The sequence below is a fragment of the Pinus tabuliformis genome, chromosome 4_2, assembly GCF_031772625.1.
Source record: "Pinus tabuliformis cultivar Carrire ecotype Pingquan chromosome 4_2, CPIR1, whole genome shotgun sequence".
Lineage (NCBI taxonomy): Eukaryota > Viridiplantae > Streptophyta > Pinopsida > Pinales > Pinaceae > Pinus > Pinus tabuliformis.
Window position 1 is genome coordinate 1,034,367,998 of NC_142304.1, and position 21,270 is coordinate 1,034,389,267.

A 21,270-nucleotide genomic window follows, 5' to 3' on the forward strand; every position below is an offset into this window, starting at 1 on the left:
TGTCAGCTTGTATAGACCTACCCATGGTCTGCGGACCATGGGATTGTATAAAAAGTAGAGTCTTAGAGAGTCTAAGTAGATAGTTGATGAATGTAATGGGTCATTAGAAGTGAAGAGTGAAGAGTCTTAGAGTAGAAGAGAGGCTCTGCAGCTGTGTGCACAAAGGCCTAGAGTAGAGTCCGTAACTGTGTGCGTGGACCCCTGCAGTTGAGTGTGCAGGGTAGTCTTGAGTCTGTAAGAAAATATGAAGTATCAATAAAGAGATTATTCTGGAAATATCTGTGTTTTGTCCATTTACTTCTGTTATGAATGAATGCGTTTATGTTGTGATGAATATTGGGTTTATGATTTAATACTGTATTGATGTGCGATTCTACATGGTTTACATTATTATATGAACGCAAGTAATAATATCTATTTACATGAAGAATATCTTAATACATGTTAAAGATATCAGATACTTAAGATGATCTGGGTAATAACAAACTTAGGAGTAATTATAGAGGTGTGTAAGCGACTGATTCATCTGTTTAGGGTCTGTGAAAGATAGTCATAGACCTTCGTGAAGGTCTAGGGGCCGGTAAAAGGACGTTATATCGATAAGCCTTAAGGGCTTACCGATCTATACGAAGGAAGGTTTAGGGCATAAAACGACATCAAAATCATCTCTGGGTGTGGAAACTTGGTTCCAGCATCCCCCCATACTGCTTCGGGTGAGACTACAGTCTGCGCTCCGCAGGTTGATGCCGAAAGGGCCAGTAGTGCAGGGATTTGTTTGGCAAACTTAACTCTGAACTTGGTTCAAGACCCACTGAGCCAACAAATGGTTCCGTTGCCAAGATTGGGATCTGCATAAAGAGATGTGTGGTGTCGCATCAATGGAATCCAACAAAGAAAGAAATTGAAGACTGATTGGATAGAAAGATCCACGAATTCGCGGTGCAAGAAAACAGAAATTCGTGATTGACGAAAGAACAATGATTGGACATGTACCTGTACACAGAGATCCACGAAATTTTCTTATGTTCCTTCCCGATCGAGCTATATGAGTGGATCGCTAAATTAGCAGATAGACAGGGAAGGTGGAAGCTTGACAGTCGAATAGTGTGGACCCCGGAGTTAGTATGAAGATTGGAAGCCTCTAAAGATAAGATCACACGCGTTGTCGATCACTGGCCTGATCGTGTCATCAGAGGATTTGTGACAGAGTTCGTGTTCGATACCTCGGTCAACTATAGAAAAGTAGAGCGACACTTCTTCAAGGGACCGCGAGGTAAGTATTTAAGGTCTTTGAATACTTGGATTAAAATGCTCTTGTGTGAAAAGTGGGTTATGCAATTACCTTGATGTTTGGAGCTACGCAAAGTGGAAAGTTATTTAGGGATAGAAGGAGAACAGGTCCTAAATATAGCCCGCTGATTGAGCCTCCTCTGAGTGACGATGAAGGAGCAGCACAGGCTTCACCGCAGAGCATTGTCCAATTAATAAGGCAAGGGTTCCAGTGAATACCCCATCCGCCCACACCACCTCCATCTTCACCTCCGCCGCATACACCTTCGCCCACACCACCACCACCTCCACCATCATTCAATATGGCAAATAAAGTGAAGTTGCATGTTTTCAAGGGCTTGGGAAATGAGGACCCAGACTAGTTCTGGTTCATTGTGAAGGTTGTGTAGCAAGCCCAGAACATTACATATAACCAGATGAAGAAATCAACGTTGGTCACTGCTTTACAGGATCATGCAGTAACATGCTACATTAAGTACTTCACTGATAACCTGACGACTGTGTTAGTAGATATTCAGACTGCACTGAATAAGGAATTCAGTAGGCACAAGTCTAAAGCGCAATCGATCGTGGGATTCAAGGAAAGCATGATGAAGACTAGCGAGACACCTTGAGAGTTGGATTAGAGATTGAAATGCAAGATCTGCAAAGATAACATGAATCTTATGGATGGGCAGCACCACGAATGGTTTGTGGCTTCGCTCTTGCCTCATCTAAGGGTTTCTTTATCACAGCAAAATATTGGGACCCAGGCGGAACCCCTAGAGATTGCAATGAGATTGCATGAGACACCAATTCAAGATGCTACTTTGGGAGTTCAACAGATTCACATGGAGTTGCAGAATCTTTGCCTAGAATTCCAAAGTCTGAAGAAGGATAGAGAAACTCGGCTAGAGGTGCATGAAGAAATTTGGTGTTTGAAATGTAAGAGTCAGGGGCATGATAAAGATCATTACCCTGTCTTCGTGAATTATGTTGTAGGAGTAGGGTCGATACCTCTGAGACCGGAAGCTCAAGAAGGGCCCAGTATAGGGCCCGCACTGTGGTGTGCTATCTGTCAGGTAGCTGGAAAACATGTGACATACAATTGTCACTTGATGCAGAAATTTGTACAGACATTGCAATAGCTCTTCTGCAACTTCTGCAAATCAGTGAGTCACGAGGAGCGTAATTTCTGTAGTTATGAGTTAATGATGGATAGAACGCCCACGTATCGGATGCAGACAGAAACTCGGCCTCTAGATCAAGGTCCTGGCGGAGCGCGAGGAGGATATCAATGGCGTGGACAAGGCCGAGGAGGAGGAGGTCCTATGAGAGGTCGGGGACAAGTTATTTGCTATAATTGTGGAGTACCAGGACACTACACACGAGCATGTACAAACCCAACGTTCCTGTTGTGTCGATACTATACTTAGTTTGACCACACAATGGAAGATTGCCTTGTGTTAATAATTAAGATGCATGAAAAGGGGACGCAGCCTCAATAGACTACCCAGAACCTGTAGATGATGAGGGCTAAACCCCGTGAAGAGGATCCTAATGTGAATATTGTGCTACGAAGTGGAATGACAACTGGCGAAGATAAGGGAAAGCAACCTGAAGAAAGTGAATGGATCTACAAAGCTCCAGATAAAGAGGTTGGCTTGATCTAGAGTGTGCGAAAGAAACCTTCATGGAAGAAAAGAAAAGTTTCGCTGAGGCTTCTACCTCAGGAAGTCAGGATAAGCAATCTGAAGAAATGAACCATCCATGCTTACTACCTTTTTAAAGACCTGTATGAAGTTGCTACACGATAGCAAGGACATGAAAGGATTACAGGAGTTGATCAATAAGTGCGCTAGTAAAAAAAAAATTCTCCTGAGGGACTGTGCGTGGTCAAGAAAATTGGTAAGCATAAGGCAAGAACAGGATGTGAGATGAGGCTCACCATGCAAATAGGAAAGTATGAAATGGACCAAGTTATTCTGGATCTTGGGTCAGATGTGAATGTTTTTCCGAAACAGACATGGGAGAGAATGGGGAGGCTTGCACTGCAGTGGTCTCCTATTCAATTGAGGATGGTGAATCAACAGAAGATCATCCCCATGGGAAGGTTGCGGGGAGTGACAGTAGATATTGAAGGCGAGAGCACATTAGTGGAATTCGAAGTGATGGAGATTTTTTATGACAACAATCCCTACACTGCACTCCTTGGAATCGATTGGGCTATTGACACTAATGGGGTGATCAATTTGAAGAAGCAGATGATGTCATTTGAATGAAAATCGCTCCGTGTAGTAGTACCTTTGGGCCCTGCAGAAGGACCACGCTATACTGAACCAGTCTGTGATTATGAAAGTGACGATGATTTGGACAAAATTTATAAGATAATGGCGCGAGATCAATATTGGGTGAATCCGACAGCTAATGGACGTATTGCATGGGACCGTGAAATCTCTTGCATGTCAGATTCAGATGAGGAATTGGAACACTAGCAAAATCGATTGCACGAAGTGTCTACGCTGCGCTATAACATGATGACTAAATCCCTGCGTTGTGTATCATCAGAGGTAAGGAGTTTGCCTTATTATGATGGTTTAACTGATGTTGATAAATTTTTGGATGCATTTGAAAGGGAAGTACCTGAGAAGCATCACTTCCAAGCACTGGATTTGGTGTTGCGCGCTATGCCCGCAAGATGGTGGGGTACGCATAAAGATAATTTTGATGGATGGCACGAATACAAAAGAATGATGAGGGTGTGGTTTGGTCACCCAAAGGTGCGATTGACAGAGAAATATGATGGGAGGAGTGATCCATGCGATCACTTAGAAAAATGGACTGATGCTTATGGAGCAGAACCGCAACCGGAGTGGGTGCATCTGTTCTATCACACTTTGGATGTAATACCAATGAATTGGTACCTAGAAATAGAGCTCCGCCATGGCACGGATGAATGGGATATTTTGAGATAGGGATTCTTAATGACATTCAACTTTGAAGATGGATTCAAGTGCATTGATGAAGCGTTGCAAGAGGTCAAGGCAACGATCTTCAGAATACCATAGGATCCCTTGGATTTGATTCAACCAGATTGGACCACCCAGCTATGCCATGCGCTGGAGTGCTACAATGTGACTACTGAAGAAGAAGAGGAGGATCCAAGGAACATTAATATCCTAGAGACAGAAGGTCACTGAAAAGTTGAGGGGTCGCAAATAGAGAATCCAGATATCACCGCACCGCTAAAAACTAGACAAGTGAACATTGGAACAGAGGCGGAGTTGAAGTTTGCGAAGATAGGGGACTACTGGGATGATGCTACGGTGGATAAGGTTGCTAAGTTGCTCCGCGAATACCAGGATTTGTTCCCTACAAATTTTTTCGACTTGAAGGGGATAATAGGCGATTTAGGAGTGATGAAGATAACGTTGAAACCAAACGCGAAGCCTGTGAAGCAGAGGCCATATCACCTTAATCCAAAGTATAAAGAAAAGGTCCGCTTAGAGTTGGATAAAATGCTTGCAGTAGGGATTATTGAACCAGTGGAGGAGTTCGATTGGGTAAGCCCCATGGTAGTTCAGGAAAATAATCAGAAGGATGAGATAAGGATCTGTGTAGATCTCAGGAAACTGAATGATGCTTGCGTTCATGATCCCTTTCCAACTTCGTTCACGGATGAGGTATTGGATAATGTTGGCGGACAGGAAGCATATTCGTTTACTGATGGGTTCTCTGGATATCATCAGATAAATATCGCGCCAGAAGATAGGAGTAAGACTACCAAGTGGGGATGCTTTCAGTATACAGTAATGCCTTTTGGACTTAAGAATGCACCCGCAATATTTTTGCACGTAGTCATTGCAACATTAAAAGAGTTCATTCACAAGTTTTTAGAGGTATATTTTGATGATTGGATGGTGTTTGGGGTCGTAAAGCGCCATGTAGCTAGTTTGCACTTAATGCTAGATATGTGCCGGAGGTATCAGATAGTGTTAAACTTGAAGAAGTGTCTACTTTGCGTCCCTTCGAAATCTTGTTGGGTCATGTAGTGTGAAGACAAGGATTAAAGGTGGACCCAACGAAGATCACAGTTATATTTTATTTGGAGGCACCAAGCATTGTTAAATAGATGTGCGCAACACTGGGTCATACTGGTTATTACCAAAAGTTCATCAAGAGTTATGCCCAGATTACCGCGCCAATGGAAAAAGTGTTGAAGAAGGATGCTACATTCTGTTGGAATGAAGAATGCCAACGGAGCCTGGATGTGTTAAAGGAGAAGATAGTCACCACGCCAATCCTAGTCTTCCTGGATTGGAAGAAGGAATTTCATGTGCATGTGGATGCATCAATCATTGCATTGGGGGCAGTGCTGACACAGGCCGGTGAAGGAGAACTCGATCACCCAATAGCATTTGCAAGCAGGAAGTTGTCTAAGGATGAAAAGAACTATTTGACAATGGAGTGCGAAGGATTGGCTATGGTGTACACACTCCAGAAGTTCAAAACTACTTGCTAGGCGGACACTTTAAGATGTGTACAGACCATTCTGCATTAAAGTACCTGGTCAACAAGCCTGTGTTGGGGGGGGGAATATGCAGATGGTTGTTGTTGTTTTAGGAGTATGATTTCAAAGTCATTGTGAAGCCAAGGCAATTGAATGTAGGGCCAGATCATCTGTCACACATTGAAACCAGAGAGGAGCCTACTAATTTGGACGAAGGACTGCTTGACGCGCATCTCTTTGTGGTGCATGTGATAGACAATCATTTCGCAAACATCATCCACTTCCTAACTACGAGAACGGCTCCAGAAGGATACACAAGTCAACAAAAGAAGTAATTGGTGGTGCACGCGACAGATTTTATTGTTATTGCAGATCACTTGTATAAAATGGGATCGGATGAGATATTGCGACGTTACGTGCCTGATTTTGAATGAAGCAGAATCCTAGCTGAAGCGTATGGAGGCGCTGCGGGAGGCCACTTTGCAGGAAAAGTGACAGCGTAGAAGATTTTACGCGTTGGGTTGTGGTGGCCAAACTTGCATAAGGATTCCAAAGCATATTGTTGGGCGTGCGATGCATGTCAGAGAGCCAGGAGGCCATCGAGGAGGGATGAGCTGCCTATGAATCCACAAGTATCATTGCAGCCATTCAAAAAGTGGGCAATTAATTTTGTAGGACCAATTCAGCCTTTAGGAAAGAAGACAGGTGCGCGGTATATCATCATCGCGACCGAGTATTTGACCAAATGGGCGGAGGCATAGCCTGTAAAGGATTATACAAGGGAAATAGTAGTGAATTTCCTATTTGAATATGTGATGACCAGGTTCGGTTGCCCGAATATTTTGATGAGTGATCACAATACGCACTTCGTTAATGAAACGATCAGCGCGCTGACAGAAGAATTCCAAGTGTATCATCAAAATAGCATCCCATATCATCCTCAGGCTAATGGGACGGCGGAAGCGTTTAATAAGATATTGGAGAACACGCTGACAAAGGTTTGTAATGCGCAAAGGAATGATTGGGACGTGCATGTACCAGTGGTGTTATGGGCTTATAGAACTACTTGTAAAAAGTTGACTAGATAGACACTATATAGGCTGGTCTATGGTGTAAAGGTTGTGATGCATATGGAGTATATTATGCCTAGATTACACATAGTGATGTTCACATGAATGGCGGACCACAGAACCTTAGAAGAGTGGCTTGCGCAGCTAACAGAGCTAGAGCAAGATAGATTCTTGGTTGGATTCCGTCAATAAGTTCAGAAGGAGCGCGAAAAGGCATGGCACGATCGGCACATCAAACTCCGCACCTTCAAGGAGATTACCGACGGTGGAGTAGTTTAGCTTGTGAAATTGAAGGGAGATCCATTTCCAGGAAAGGTAAATGGCATCCAATTGAAGCCATACAGTATGGATCCAACCAGATGACTATATGATGGTAGCACAGTCTTAGCACCCTATGCAGTTGCAAGGATACACGGGACTATAAACTACATTGCCCGGGTTGTAGAGTTGCACAATGAGAGGTCTGCGCGGAATAGAAAGGTGTCACAGTGTCAGTAGATGTGCAAAGGGAGCTACGCTACAGGACGAGAAACCACGCAACGTAGCCAGAAATTGACCGTTACTGTCGCTGTTCATGATTTCACTGCTAGAAGACGGTTAAGAGGAGCAGGCAGCCAGCATTTAAGGCTAAAATGAAGTGTGAAATCTTTGGAAATCTGCCACCAATATCGCATTTATGAACAAATTTTGGGGGCAATGGTTGAATTTGAATTTGAAATTGCCCATAAATTGCAGATGACTGTCTAGCGAGAAACACTTTGCATTCTAAAAATTTCTGAGTGTTGTTGTCTGTTGCGTGAGATCTTTGAGAATTCGCTTACAGTGCCTTTGTTTGAGTCCGATCAGAACTTCATTAACAACGTCATGTCTACACCAGCTGAGACCGCTAGTACTGGGGGTGTTGTCACCTTTGAGGGAGCTACCCCTGAGGTCATGAGTATGGAGGTTCCTGCAACAGTGCCTAAGGCGCCGAGGTCGCCTAGGCCGAAGCCTATGCCACCGAGAGAGGCTCCCAAGCCAAAGAAGGATAAACAAAAGAAGACGTTGCCGATGCGCGAGTCACCAAGGAAACATGCAGCTACACAGGCGCAACGGAAAGAAAAGCCAACCGCGCAGGAGAAAGGCAAAGTGGTAGACCTAGAGGCCGACAAGGGCATGAAAGACATAGATGTTGAGGGGGTAGACCCTATTTTGAAGCTGTTAGAGTACATCCCTCCGCACCAAGGCAAGGTGAAGGTCCTGAAGGACCCAGATGAGGGACAGTTCCTCCTGAACACACCCTTGCTACCAGAAAAAATCACTTTTGAAGGTTTGTGCTTGGCGCGTGTCCCACATCTAAAACTTGAAGATTGGGATTTGGAAGATGTTGAGTGGTTTCCCCACCTAACTACGGATACCTTCATGAAGCGAGTATTCTACAAGGATTCTAGTGTCACCGCGTTGGAGCTGGTGGAATGGATTCGTGGGGTAAATAAGGAAGGGTTGTTGAACCTGCTATGCATGCCTCACTACCACCACGCCCCTATAGATTTGGCAGTCATTAAGCAATGGTTGTGCCTTGTGCATGACAGTTGCTTGTAATTTACTGAGCCCATACCGATCATTGATATGCTGATCCATAGGATCACATTATTACCTCACTCTGGGCTGAATCCTGCAAAGGCATTTGGCGGAAAGACAGGCGAGCGCAACCTCGCCGAGAAGATGAAGGACAAGTTCAAACTTGTCAAGAAAGTGCGTGAGTACACTATTTCTAGTATTACTAACCCCGCAGTGAAGGTGGCCACCCAAATTTTGGCTGGCAAAGTGATGAGGAAGTGTCGCGCAGACAAGGTGTTGGCACAGTACTTTCGTTAGCGGCTCAGTGCACAGAGGGTGTACAATTTAACTAGGCGTGCTACTTATGCAACGAGTTCCTCACAAACTGCATAGAGGCACAGGACCAAAGTAAAACTTTCCATTACTCATGGATTTTACTGTCAATTGTGTTGGTGGCATGGGAGTTGCAAGAGGATAGCCAGTTTCCTTTGATTCAAACAAATTTACCAGAAGCAGCGAAGTTTGCTTCGCTATGGACCACAAAGGATGTTGCGCGGGTTCGAGAAACTAAAGTTTTTTGGGTATTAATAGAGATGAGCATTAGCCATCAACCGAAAGTCGCGGTTGTCGTCAACCATTTTTTAGCAGTTATCTAGGTATGCAGAGTTCAAAGCAAACTTCCACCGTGTTTACATCCGTGCGCTGAAGGATCTAGACCAGAAGTGGTATGATCTCCCCTACTTGGCTACAGATGATGCCATCGTAGAGGTCCTCAAGCGATGGCCAGCTGATTGGCACACACCATCGGATTTGGCTACCGAGACTAGCAAGTCTGCGGAGAAGCAGAAGAAGGAAGCGGCCCGACTAAAGGTGCAGCAGTTGGCAGAAAAGAGGAAGAAGGAGACCGAGGACAAGGCACGCGCAGAAGTGGAGCACATTGCAAAGGAGAAAGCAGATCAAGAAGAGCACAGGTCTGACAAAAGTCAAAAATCTCCTTCGTCCCAAATGGAGGAAGATGAACAGTCAGAACAGGGTGGCAAAGATCTGGAGAGCACTCCTTTTCATGTAAAGCAACATTGGGAACAGGAAAAGGAGGGACAGTGAAAGAAGACCAAAGCCTCCAAATCATCGCTAGATCCAATCTCCTTGACGGAGGTTGACTTGGACGATATTGGAAACAAGGTAAGGGACACGACAGCGGAATCGCTGCAGTAGTTTAAGCAGTAGTAGAAGCAAGCACTAAGTTCCATACAGACAGGTATGCGCGAGCTGCAGATCTAAACAACTAGACTACAGGCAGGTGTTGGTTCGATCCTTAGATCTCCGAGCAGCGCTGAGGGCAATGCTAGGGACCACTCAAGCAGCAGAGTTGGTTCGATCCTTAGATCTCTGGGCAGTCACACTGCCGGATGGAGCTCTGAGCACGGAGGTAGAAGCTGACAAGGCTACTATCAGCGCTTTGAAGAATATTGGTTTGAGCTTGGCCGCACTCCCCAGTGGATTCCTTCAGGCGCTATAAGTTGGTGTGATTGCAGAGCCTACGATCCAAGAGCAGCGTGCGCTGAGCATCATCAGTGAGTAGAAAGTCACAACGAACAGATATTCATTGAGAAGATAGTTGTGCTCGAAGCATGGAAAAAGTTTCAAGAGAAGAATGAGCAAACTGCAGCAGTGGTAGCCAAAGCATGAAGAACCGTTCCAGAATTGCATGTCCCAGAAGAAGCGTCGGTGGAGGCCAAGATTAGGAAGTTGGCTACAAGTGTGCGCGATGTAAGGACAGAGATGGCCAATGTTCAGTTTGAACTGAGCCTTAAAATCACAGAGCTTGATTTGAAGTCAGAGCCTTCAACTCCACCAGAGGTCAGAGAACAATGCGAGGCAGCTATAAAAGATGCAATCGCGACAGTAGATGTTGCAGTAGCAGATTTCACTACGCACTTTAAGCAGTCTATGGAGGTTGTTACGACTCTACATGAGGATCCTAACCTACAAAGGTTGAACACAGAGGCCCGGGAATTGCAGCAGAAATATGACAAAGCAAGAATGATGGCGCGCACCGTCACTATATCACGGAAACTGTTTAAGCTGCATGAGGCAAAGCAGTTGCTCGAACAGGTGGAGACAGTGCAATGGAAAGAGGCGGTCCTCAAGGCCAAATAGGGGCCTTGGCTGGAGGAGGCCTGTGTCATCTCTTCCACCATTGAAGAGAAACTGGCAGGCCTACAACGAACACAACAGAAGGTAAAATAAGACAGTGCAGGGCCCGCAACAGAGCAGCTGGTCAAGCAGCTCAAGTAGGCAGCCATGCAGAGTGCGGCTGAGGTAGAAGTGGCATAAGTCGAGTTGGGAGGTCTCTACAGTAAGATCTTCATGCCAGAAAAGTGACTCGAGGGCAAGTCACAATATTTGTGTTGGGGGCCTGTTGGGACAGGGTCCCCTAAGGGTCAATTTTGGGGCAAAAGCCCAAGTTTTGGGGCAGAAAGCCCAAGTTTTTGTTATGTAAAGTGTAAAGTCTCCGCAAGTTGTGGTCACGGAGTGTGTAGATAGTAAGTGTCATAAAGGGATTTTCCCTTCTTTTATGTAAGTTGTGTCGGCTTGTATAGACCTACCCATGGTCCGCGGACCATGGGATTGTATAAAAAGGAGAGTCTTAGAGAGTCTAAGTAGATAGTTGATGTTGATGAATGTAATGGGTCATTAGAAGTGAAGAATGAAGATTCTTACAGTAGAAGAGAGGCTCTACATCCGTGTGCGCAGAGGCCTAGAGTAGAGTCCGCAGTTGTGTGCGCAGACCACTGCAGCTAAGTGCGCAGGGTAGTCTTGAGTCTATAAGCAAATATGAAGTATCAATAAAGAGATTATTCTGGAAATATTTGTGTTTTGTCCATTTACTTCTATTATGAATGAATGCGTTTATGTTGTGATGAATATTGGGTTTATTATTTAATATTGTATTGTTGCGCGTTTCTATATGGTTTACATTGTTATATGAACGCAACTAATAATATATGTTTACGCGAAGAATATCTTAATACATGTTAAAGATATCATATACTTAAGCCGATCTAGGTAATAACAGACTTAGGAGTAATTATAGAGGCGTGTAAGCAGTTGATTCATCTGTTTAGGGTTCGTGAAAGATAGTTGTAGACCTTCGCGAAGGTCTAGAGGCCGGTAAAAGGAAGTTATATCAATAAGCCTTAAGGGCTTATCGATCTGCATGAAGGAAGGTTTAGGGCATAAAACGACATCATAATCATCTCTGGGTGCAGAAACATGGTTCCAGCATCCCCCCATACTGCTTCAAGTGAGACTTCAGTCTGCGCTCCATGGGTTGATGCCGAAAGGGCCAGTAGTGTAGGGATTTGTTTGGCAAACTTAACTTTGAACCTGGGTCAGAACCCACTAAGCCAACATTGCCTATGTTGTATTAACTTGTGCAGTTTGTTATCACTCAGGTTGTCCCTCAGGTTGGAGTAAAGGGATACGGCCGAGGTAACCACAGACCAACTTTGGACTGCAGATTCTAGCCCACCTGCAGTCAGAGAGGGCTCTCTCTTTATGGTTTAGCTTTGTTGAGGGGGATTCTAGGCTAGCTATTGAGTTCAGGGGTTTTGTTTGTGTTTTGGTGGGAAGATTGATGTTTTCAGGTAAAGAGGCAGGTATAGTGTGGAAGTTTCAAACCATTGGGCATGGAGTCAAGGAGTAGGACTGCTGGTGCGTTTTCTTTGTCACAGGAGGAATAAGGAGCAAGGTAGCTGCACATGGAACAATTTTGCAAGTTTAAAGGATGGAAAGAATGCTAAGGAAAGAGAGGCAATTAAGAATCTCTCAATCAGCTTAACAGAGAAGGGTGAATGAGCTCTATTTAGGGGCAGTAAAGAATCCCTAGATAACTGTCAAACACATGTGAAATAGATCAAACATGAGCCATAAAAGAATTCATATTTATGTCTAGATCAAGAAGAAAAACATTAAGAAGCCACAAAACCTGGGCATAGAGTGCAGCAAAGCAAATTCTATACCAATCCTTTGTTATGTGACTTGAGCATATATGAAAATGAAATAACAGAGGCAGAGAACACTTATTGTATCATATTGCAACACAAGAATTCTTCATTTAACTCTTCATATCATTAGACACAGAGCAGACCGTCGTTCCTCCAATCTCTTCAGCAATCTTTGATTAGGTAAAACATATCAGGTATACCGTGCGAGTCTCTAGTGAAAATTATCAATCGACCAACCCTTGAAACAATCATAGAGGGCGGTATAAATAGGGAAAAACTCTCTACAATTGTTTATTACATCTTGACCTAAACAGGTCCTAAAGCATGATTAATTTTGACCTAATCCTATCAGAAATAAATGCATGAAGATATCCTCGGGCAGCGCTGAGGGCAGCCGTATCAGATTAAGTAAATGCGTTGTCCTCGGTGGCTTGGTGCAGTGCTTTTGCAGTAACTGTGTATGGGTGTCTGCTCCTTTGCTGTTCGGCCACATTTAAAGCCTTAAATGTGACTTGAAAGCTTTAAATGGCCGCCATGACTTTCTTTGGCTTTGTTGGGGGGCTCATCAATGTTTAGCTGCTTCGAGCCCCTAAAAATCTTGACTGATACTCTTTGACTCCTCTTCTTCCTCTGATACTCTCTGACAAATGAATTGGGCTGCTTCTCTGATGTGCTTGTGCGTTAAATCAAAATTTAATGGCCGCTGTTCGGCCCTCGGTCTCCTTCAGAACTGTCTTTTGCTTCTTTCTGAATGCTTCGCGAAGAAAAATGGGTCATTCTGCGCCTTTCGGGCTGGCTGGGTGCTGCACGATGAGGGGCTTTCCATTTTGGACCATTTCCCATAGCCATGCGCGATTAGCGCTAGGCGCTAATCGCGCATGAAAAACTGCCTCAGAAACTGAATCCGGGCTTCCAGAGCACGATTTTTGCCTTTCGCGCCAAAATTGATGATGACGTCAGCATGACGTCAGCAGGTGGGACCATGTACGGCGGATGACGTGGCGGGATGACGTCAGCATGTACGGAGGTGATGTGGCAATACGGTAAAGGGACACGGTGGCAGTGATGTGGCAGGGTGACTCGGTAGTACGGTGGCAGGAGGCCACGCAGGCAGATGATGCAGCAGTATGACGTGGGGCCTACGTCACCCAGAGGAGAGTGGTTTGTGGTTTCTGGGCGCACTGCCTTGGAGCAAAGGTGGTTTCGGGGAGGGGGGCTCCGCCACGGCTGGGAAGGCGACGCGTGGCGGGAGTACGGCGGCAATACCGCCCATCTCCCGGACGCTAACCCTCGGGCTCTTGGCGTATGGGAAGGCCCGCCCACCGTAGATCTCGGGCGGGCCAGATCTGACGGCTGGCGGCAAGGACGATACGGCGGAGGGTTAAGGGACGGGGCGCGGGAATATGTGAATCTTCATACGGCACGGCGGGGGGGGTTAAAAACTTAGAAAAATGGGTTTTGGGTTATGTACAAACGAGCGGGTTAATATATTTACACTTGGGACTTAGGCATAAGGGCGAAACATGGGTTTTTGAGGGTTAGGACTAGGGGAAAAAGGTTGTTAGTATGACCAGGTGTCAAACTAACTCCTGTTTAAGACTCGGATGGGCTAAAAACAGCCCCAGGTGGACTATTTTTCCCCGGACTTTTAGGGAAATATGGCTATAGTGCCAAGGGGGGGGTATTATTATATTTTTGGTATTTTTATACATAGTTTTAGTAGGGGAAGGGGAAACGGATTAGGGAGTTAGATAATATAGTTAGTAATTAATATGGAGGTGACCAGAAAGCGCTAAGGTAAGGGACCTTAGGCTATTTGGGGAAAATGATTCATATAAGAGAAATGAACAATCCTTGAGTAAAGCAGATCTTCACCAAGGCAAGTGATATGGAGAATGATGAAACTAAGAGGCTCAAGCAGATCTTGACCTCTTTGGGGCAATTAGTAAGTGACTTGGGAAATTAGAAGAAGGGGGAGTTAGTGATATCCAGCTTGAGCTCCTCCAGGTGAAAAACTACATCATGACTGTGATCTGAAAAGATAAAACACTTTGTAACACAAAATTGATCATGAATCATCATTCTGCAACCATCAAGACTACTTACCCAGCCTACTAACCTAACATTTTTTCTTCTTTTTGGTTTGGGTGCACTTAGACTTGCAGACCCAGCTTTACAATTTTTTCTTTTTTGTGTTCTCCTATCTAAATCTACACTTATTTCTGCCACGGACCCAGATTAAGCAGTTGGGCTCCTTTGATTCTCTACCTATCTACAAATATGCCAAGATTAATCTGTTTGGACAGATATCATTCTCTATATTCTAAAACAGGAAATTGAAACCTAGGGAGACCAAGGTTAAGCTGTTTGGCCCTCCCTTTTATAGAACATCCTTTAAAAATGGTTAAGTCATCAAAATTGGAATTCAGTAGTGGCATTTGGACTAGCACACTTCATGGCTTCTTCTTTGGTCTCTTCTGGAAATATGGAACATTACAGCATGCAAAGTATGACATATTTGGCATGTAAAATGTCAAATCATGAAATATGAACACCTGTTGCAACAGGAGGCTAACACAGTTACATCAAACCTAATTGTTTGAATAGTAAGAACATTGTTATGGATTGTTGTATGTTGGTTGAGAGACGTTGAGACTTCATGTGATATTATTCAAGCTTCAATATAATCCCCTTTAAAGGATGTTACATTTGACTTTACCAGTGAGACCAATAAATCTTCCATAATGAATAGGTATGGAAATACTTCAGTCTTGAACCCTTTTCATGCACTAATTGAGCTAAGTACATGGGCTTCAACAAAGCTTCAATAGGTGCAAGGTACTTTCTAAGGAATTTTTTTTTTTTTTTAGGCCTTGACACTATTGGAAAATTTGTGCTACATAGCATGGTTATCATGCTTGAGAGTTCACTCATTATGAAATTATGTCCCTCTCAGTGTTGGGACCTGAGTTATAACGAATCCCATTGTGTGTTCTATAAATTATTGTTGTTCTCTTACTCTGCATATGCAATCTTTAGTACCAAAATTATCTTCCTAGACCCAAAGAGTGTGTTCTCTGGTCCTTTTACTGGTAAGAAACAAACTTCATTTACCAGTTACAACATTATTATTTACAGGAATAGTAAGAATTACAACCTTTGACATGCACTGAACAATTAGTTTCTCCAAACATTCAAAAATAAAGGAATTCCACACAAACATAATAAACCCTGGAGAACCCTTGGAAGGAAAATTCGTCATTAATAGAAGGGGACTATGCCTCTTTTGTTGTGTCATTAATAGTTGTCAAAATACAAAAGAGATATCCTCTATGAAGTATTTATTTCAATAGAGTTTGAAGTAAAGACATTATGGCTTTTTCTAAAATGTTTACAGATATTATTTCTTCTCATCTTCTTTGCTCTATATTCCTTCTTGCTCCTCCAAGTGACAATAGCTTTTTGGAGAACCTCATATCTTCCTTTATTTCTCCACCTTTCACTTCATGCAGTTCTCTATCATTTATCTTTTTTCATATCCCCTTACAAATCACATCAATGATTCAATTCTATGAAAATTGAGGTCCATGTTTCCCTAATTATTTGTTAATCAACGAATTTTACCTGTCCCATAGTGCTTCCATTTCCTATCCTGGTACTTACTGGGATGTTATTATGGCTTAAGGTGGCACTGAGGTGGCTAAATTTTGAGTTGATTGATTTTCCTCTCCCTTCTTTCCTTCCCACATGCACAATGAACATATTTTTCCAATTTCCTTTATACTTACCCATTCAAAGGATATGGTCTAAATCCATTATAGATCAAATCTCATTCTAGGAGGATTTGGTCAAATAAAAACTCAATCATTTGAAGTTATTCATGGATTGCCACTTTTGGTTAGCTTTGGCTCTGTATTTTCAACTTTTTTCTTTGGCTCTGTCTCTTTATTCTCAGCTCCATTTATTGTTCTCTTGAAGAATAACTCATATATTACCCTTTGATTTGTGCTACTTGTTCATCTTGTATACAATGTTGTTGCAAATGAAAATAATAATCACCACAAGCAATTGATGACACAAAATATTAATAATTTGAAAGACTCGGTGGTTCATTGCTCTTGGTTGTTGGCCCTTGACCCTAGGTCTCTACTGGGCAGGCTCCTACTCTACCTCTCAGATCTGGCTCTTGGCTTTCCACTCTGGCTTTATATTCTTAGCTCTAGCTCTTGTCATTTGACTTTGAACTCCAACTCTTGTTAATATAAGAATGATTAAGTCTTCTAGCTATACATGCCTCAGAAATACACCTCAATCACAACTATGTGGATAGCTAAATCCTTTCACTAGAAACATTCCTCCAAAGATTTGCATGGATTAGCACCATATGGTCATCAGTCATCTCATTGCATTGTAATATTTAGAATTTCCAATAATAGTTTAGCTGAAGGGGTTAGAGAACATTAAGGTAAGAAGGTTGTTCCCTTTGAGGGGAAATTGACTAACATGTAGGCAAATATAAAGGTCTATAGGCTTTACTAAATGGAGATATAATATGATCGACTATCATGTGTGGAAATGACCTAAAAACAAATACCATATGGGCTGACCAAAATAGAAGTATGATGTCTTATTAGTGTAAAGAAGAAATAAAATTAAAAAAAACCACCTTCTGAGGTTTGGTGGGGGGGTGTTACAAGGGGTTAAGGGGGTGAGTGTTACACTGAGAAGCTTGGGACTCAAGCAGTATACCCTTTGATTTACACCAACTTCATACTGGTGAGTTGGTGACTGATATGTTTGATGTTGCATTGTTCTGAAATTAGCAACTACAATAATTAAGGTTTTTCTTATGGTTGTTATATGTCTAGAATCTAGATTTTCTTTTGTACTCTTGGGAGATGAAATTTTCAACTTTGTACTCCCAAATGGTGCACCCAACCTTGCTCCCACAGTGGTAACTAGATATCCACTTCACCTTATCTCAAGAATTTCCTCAAGATCCAGACCTAGTCAAGATTCCCAATTATGAACAAATTTGCGATTGTTTAACAACATTCATTAAAATTCTAATGCAAACTGTAGATGGAATTACAAATTCTCACATAGAATTCCCATCAAACACATGCATATTTCATTGATTCACCCGCTTCTTAGCATGATAGATGGATACACAAATGTAAAACAACAAGGAAATTATACAACAAATCCACATGAAATTTACTCATTTAACAATAGATTTCATGCTAGATCATGCCTACATTCAAATCCATGAGGATTAATATTCTATTTTTTGCACAAAATTCAAAGAGTCACTAATTTTTTTATAGAATTTGTCCAAAAAACTGACTGCATGGAATGGGAATGATTCAAATCCCATCAATATATATATCTAGCTTGGATATCGACCCAAGCCAAACTAGTAAACCAAAAAGACTAAGATAGACCTGCAAGGATGATGTTGTTTCAACGTTATACAAATGAATTATTATATTTTATGTTTTAAAAGTTAATAGTTTCTCATTGTCATTGTCAAATATTTTTTGTGAAATTTCATTTTTCCTCAAAATTCAATTTCTGATATATGTTCTTTCAATGTTGACTCAACAATTATTTTGCAAAGTACAATTCTATTTTCTATGAACCAGTGAATTTATATGAAACATATCTCAACTCTTGGAAACTGTTGATGCAGGTTTGCAGATCGATTTGAAATTTTACTTATGGAATATTCAGTGAGATGTCAAAAGATAATCGTGGGAAGAAACCATCAAGGCAAATGGATGTATTATCATACTTTCAAAAGGCTCCATCCAAAAATAAGCATTCTCTTCATGATTCAAGCTCCTTTGAATAATCTACTACTGGGAGAGAGCTTAACTCTTGTGTAAATGCATTTGATATCCATACGATGGATGAAATAATAGGTTCCTGAAGTGATTAAGGTGATATAAATGCAGTTTCAACAGAAATTGGTGATGAAAATGTTAAAGATTTTTCCTTGGAAGGTGACACGATCCATTTATTGAAGAAATACCTCCTACAAATGAGAACGAGGTTTTCCGACAAGTTAGATGTAATGTGTGTAGTTGGAAAACTCAACAGGTAGTGAAATTTCAAATGAAGCTAGATACAGTACAAAAGCATGTAGGAAAGGTGTATGAAAAGAAAATTGTAAATGGTAAAGAGAAATATATTGTTAGATAGAAATATTCTGAGGAATGTCGACATATTGAATATGTAGAAGAATATAAAAAATATTTAATAAGAGGAAACTTGAGGCAAGGGGGGGAACCATCCTATCTCTATTTGAAAAGACGATGTAAAGAAGTTTGTTATCCAAGACGATAGAATTGAGCACTGTATTTCACATCTTATCTAAAGGTCGTCTTATGACAGATTATCCAGATTACATGAAATTTATATCTTTTCTTCAAGTGTCAAACTTTCCATCTTCTCATTGGTCTGTAACCAGTGGTTGGGAATGGGCAAGATATCTAGCTCAAGTAGAAAAGGATGATTTGAAAGAGAAGATTGCAAATGCTAGGTTTTTGGCATTGTCTTTGGATGAGGTTACAGCTATAAATAATACTTCATGGATATGCATGAGCATTTATATGGTTCATGACCATATTAGGCATTTCTATCTACTTGTGATTAAAAAGATGAGACGGACTTCTACAGCTGAAAATATTTATGAACTTGTTTTTAACGGTTTGAAGGAAAGTGGTATGGATCATTTAATGATTGCAAAAAAGTTGGTATGTGTTGGAGCAGATGGAGCATCGGTAATGCAAGGACAAAGGAATGGCCTTTTTGTTAGGCTACAACTATCAACTTCACCATATATGCTTAATATTCATTGTATGGCTCATAGGATGAATCTTGCATTTAAAATAGTAAGCAAGTTTCCATTAGTTTCAAAAGTTGAAGATCTTGTACGTGAGAGTCATGCATACTTTTCTTGTACCCCCAAATGATATTTAGAGTTTCAACAATTTGCAGATGGTGTTACAGATGGAAAAAAACTACTGAAAGATGTTGATACAAGATGGATCTCATTAAATGGACTAGCTCAAAGACTATTTAGTGAGTTCAAATCTTTGGTAGGGTTGATGTATGAAAATCGCTACAATGTAGACAAAGCTTAAGATCTTCTTTCTCAACTAACTAATATAGAGACATTATTGACATTGGCTGGAATTTTTCGTATGCTACATGAAATGAATGGCCTCATGAAAATGTCTCATAATCGCACAATGTATATTGCGGAATACACAAATGCGAGACTCTTTTATTGGTCTAGAGTTTAAAAGTTGGACTAAAAAAAAATTAAATATTAAAAAATAAATAAATAAAAATTGACGTTTGATGAAAAAGGGATACTATGTATCGTAGTGCATGGGTATATGGTTCCCTTTCATTATATTAGTAAGATGGGACAAATCACCAAATATTTCCCCGTGTCAAGAGACCAATTTGATAATATTGTGATTTCAATGAGACAAAATTTGATAGAAATTGCAAGATCACTATTATTAGAGATAAGAGAACAATTTCCTTGAGATGAATTGTTTGAGGCCATGTGTGTGGTATACCCTCAATATTGGAACAGTTGTCAATGTCCAAGAAATTTAAAAGCCGATTTTAAAAAAATATTAAAATGTTTAGTAGACCATTTTTGCAAGAAAGTCTTGATACATGGAGAACAAATTGAAGGTATTTTAGATTCATCAAAATTGTATCAACAAGGTGGACGCTTTGCTGAAACAATGTGGAAGCAATATCCTTTTTTGGAGAATCCTAATGAAAATGGTGCTATAACAAGATTATGGAATACTTTAAGTGCTAGCCAATACCTGCAAGAAAACATATCAGAATATTTCAAATTAGTAGATTTGTGTCAAACCATGATTTTGGGATCAGTGGAGGATGAGAGAATGTTTAGTGCATTATCATTATTACAGTCAAAGTTGAGGAACAAGCTTGATAAACATGTGGATACATGTTTAATATTATATGTAACAAAGTATGACATTGACAATTTTCCATATGAAAGAGCGCTAACTCTTTGGCAATCAGATTGTGATAGAAGAGGAGAAAACAATATAACAAATTTCTCTAATGAACCTGATATAGAACATAATGTTTTGGAGGCTCATAATGACAGTTCATTTAGAGAAGATCATGTTCACAATTTAGAAAATGAGGACCAAGATGAGAACTGAGAAATTGAAATACCTTAAGACTCTTATTTTGGTATACATGTTCCATTGATCATGCAAGATTACTATATTTCAAATTCAGGTAAAAAAGGGTTCTATATTTGTATTTTTCATTGTAGCATTACAACGCCATTACTTTGATGCGTGTTATTTTAAGATTGATGTTTCATATTTAATCATTACATTGTTTGTTTCTTATCTGTGACAGGAAATAAAGATGGATTTGATGAGGTTGGGACCTATTTCTTTTCACATAGATAGTGTATGACTATTATTAAATGATAAATAACTAATTTAACAAGACTAACACAAAGCATCAATGGGCTCATTCAAGTACATAAAACTACCTTGATGTCTAACTCTGATATCTTGGAAAAATTTAATGGTTTATATGTTGCTTGTGTTTGGGGCATTTTGTTGACTTTTAAGTTTTGTTTTGGTCAAAGATTATGTTAGTCACTTAAATTATTTCAGTTCTTACTTCATGATTAGATTCATAGATCTAGTTTTATAATTATTATTGTTTTCTTTATATATTTTGTGGTTTGAAGAAAGTTGTTTATATTTCCTTTCACTTTGTGGCATGACTTTGTATACTGCTATACCTATTTTATATTTTCTTGGAAAATAATTATTGATATTTGGAAAGG